Here is a 3,028-nt window from a genome sequence, read left to right as displayed (position 1 = left end):
TCTCTTCTTTCTTATCTCTCTGTGAGTTTCATGTTCTCAGCCAGCTGCTGACATGGCATCGCACATCTGCTCCAGCCTTGCTTCATATCCCGTTTGTCTTCCAGGCATTCAGCCAACCTTATCTTACTTTCTTTTTTCTTTAGCCTTCAAGGTCCTTCACAGGCATCGCAGCCTCCAGCAACTGCCATAATGCTCTCTACATTCCTCCAACATCTTCAGACAATATTACAAGAGAAATACTTGATATTGATTTATTGAGCCAATGGTATTGCAAGTATCTTTGCCTGGATAGCAGCACAAGCAATGTATCAAGGTGAGTCAACCTGTTAAATTCTTCCCAGCGATGAATGCATACTCTAAAGCTCTCTAACCTTTTCTTCCCACCACTTTTTTTTCATGCTTTTTCTTCTGAAGACTATCCTTTAAGTAGGTTTTCAAAAATTAATTGATCCAATGAATGAAGCAAAGCATATACAAGCAAGTTATTTAAGGCTTTGTCTTGGAGTACTTTGACTAGGGGAGTCAGTTATGCTCATGCATACATATGCATGCTTCTGTCATGAAACAAATGTTCACTGCCCTGTGAAAAGTGTAGAATAGTCAAAAGACATTTCCCCTCAGATCACTTGCAGGATTTGGATGCATTAATAACTTATGCAATTTTGAAAAGTCCCTTGATTGTTCAGTTTGGTGGTTTTTTTCAACCAGCATGGGTTAACATTGTGATTGATGCCCAGCTTTCATACAGTACAAAATGCAAATATGCCACTGTGTCCCTGATCTTGGAAAGATCCTTAATTGATGCTTGTGTTTTATATCTTTGTATTTAGTCTGTATGAAGAATGCTTGTGTTGTAAAGCAGACAGGAATTTTACCCCTAAGTGGCTGCTGCAGTTGCCAGTATTTTTCTGAGATTCAGTGTTGTAGAGTATCTTCAAATTTTACTAAAATTTTGTATAGTTAGTGTTTGTTTGCAAAAAAGTTAGCTATAGAAATATCTCGATTTTAAGAACCAAGTCTCTATGTTAGCATTATGTGAGTACTTATTAACCAATGATGTATGAGTTGCTGTGTTGCTTGTCACTTAAGTTGTGATATTCAGAAGTCCCTGCTCTCTGGACCATGTTAACCTTGGTCTTTAATCTCTAGAGCAGGGGTCCTCAAACATTTTAGCCAGGGGGCTGGCGCATGGATGAAGTGGCAGGAAGTCATCTGCGGCTGCTTGGTTTCCCCCCCCAACCCCCGGTGGGGGGTGGGGGTGGGGGTGTTCTGTAAATACCAGGGGCCAGATTGAGGATCCTGGGGGGGCCGTATCCGGCCCATGGGCCATAGTTTGAGGACCCCTGCTCTAGACCATAACCAGAACACCTAGGTTCCATTGTGTATGGGATGAATTATTGGACAGTTTGGCAAGATGGACATCTAGCCATCCAACTTGGCAACAAAACTTACTTTTAAGATGTTCTGAAGTGAACTACCTTCATTATAATACTAAAGAACACACCCACAGGTCAAGAAGACACTCCCCCAGGTGAAGACCCTTCCTCTGCACAAGCACAGTAACCGAAGAGGATGACACAGCAGATATTATAATTATATGCAAATTAATCACCAATCATTGTAACTGGGAGTGTACTACCTTGTAATTTTGTGTATAAATGTAATGGTAAAATCTGCATAGGTGTGCTTGATTTGTGGAAATTCCAACAAGCACCCAGCAATGCAATAAAGAAGTGCCTGCTTATCTACTCTGTGTAGATGGGTTTTTTGTTCCCCAGCTAACATCAGGATTGAGGTTTAGATGTGTGTGCTGATAAGAATTTCAAGTCCTGCATAACTAGTGTTTATTTTGTAGGATTCTGGAGTGAAGTAGATGTGACCCATCCTTTTGTATCGCAGGCAGTAGTGACTGATGGAAAACACTTTGCTTTCTTTTGTTGCCAGCTAAATAATTTAGCACTAATTGTAGAAACTATTCAAAATAATTCTTGGAAGAATACCTGTTGGGGTACAGACAGAAAGTCATTATATGATGTTGTGGAAGATGGCAGTGTGAAAGCGTTTAATAATGAAGTTCTGCTTCAGTTGGCTTGTTGTCTGTTAAACAGACCAAAAGAGTTGTAAATTATTAAACACATTAAGTATTCCTGTATATGTGCCTGAACTTCATTGTAACCACATGAAGTATGGGCTAGAATACGCCTTGTTCTTAGTCAATTATTTGTCTAGCAAGCACTATATACATCTTTTATGATCTTTGGGCCTATAAGGCAAAGTATGAATTCCTATGACAATCTGATTACTTCACTAGGTAATTGCTGTCTCAGTATTCAGGATCAGTGAAAAAATTCTAATTTTGTGCCTGAAAAGAAATTAGTTGTATTAAATCCTTATTTCTTGTAAAGAGAAAGTGAGCTCAGAATAAAAGGTGATTCTTAAAAGTAAATAGCTGGCAATTTAGTTACATAGCAGGGGAAATCTTTAGACATTTATTGAGAAGCAGTATAAACAAAAACTTGCTTCAAGACAAAGATTCTATTATTAATATGCATACACTTTTTTAAGCTCTTGCCTCGGGAACCACAGAGAGAACTCTCAAATGCTTTTGGAGTCTACATGTTTTTCCTTTAGCTTGGGACCTTGTTTTCAGCTGTAGACATCTTGAGGATGTTTTCGTTGCTGATATTTGGACGCCCTATGGTTATTTTTAGTAGACCACAGCTGAGCCCAAAGCACAACTAGGATCTCTGATTAATAAGATACAATATGTAAGGACTATTTTGGAATATTTACTTATCAACATAGTATATCTCGTTTTGAGGTAATTAAACATGCTTAGAATTTAACATAGTTCTGTACACTGCCACTGACATTTCTTGAATTTTCCAGTGTTCTTTTAAAGAGTTAAGTCCAGTTTCTTTTTAAAGAGGGAGTACTGAATCATGTGACTCTTCTTGAAATACTTGCCTGCACATTCTTCAGCCTGAGCAATTGGGGATTCTGCTTCCTGTTGTAGACTGGCTTACAG

At 38.7% G+C, this 3,028-nt stretch overlaps 1 long non-coding RNA gene across 1 annotated transcript; it reads left to right on the top strand.

Annotated features, from left to right (window-relative positions):
• Nucleotides 1-258: 258 nt before the first annotated feature.
• On the top strand, nucleotides 259-1,963 carry LOC119140635. Its single transcript, XR_005101661.1, has 2 exons — nucleotides 259-313; nucleotides 1,856-1,963. It is a non-coding gene; the product is annotated as an uncharacterized LOC119140635 (long non-coding RNA).
• Nucleotides 1,964-3,028: the final 1,065 nt, after the last annotated feature.

This window comes from Falco rusticolus, chromosome W (assembly GCF_015220075.1).
Source record: "Falco rusticolus isolate bFalRus1 chromosome W, bFalRus1.pri, whole genome shotgun sequence".
In the NCBI taxonomy this organism is placed as follows: Eukaryota; Metazoa; Chordata; class Aves; order Falconiformes; family Falconidae; genus Falco; species Falco rusticolus.
The sequence above is the reverse complement of the archived record's forward strand: the minus strand, read 5'-3'. Positions and strand labels throughout refer to the sequence as shown.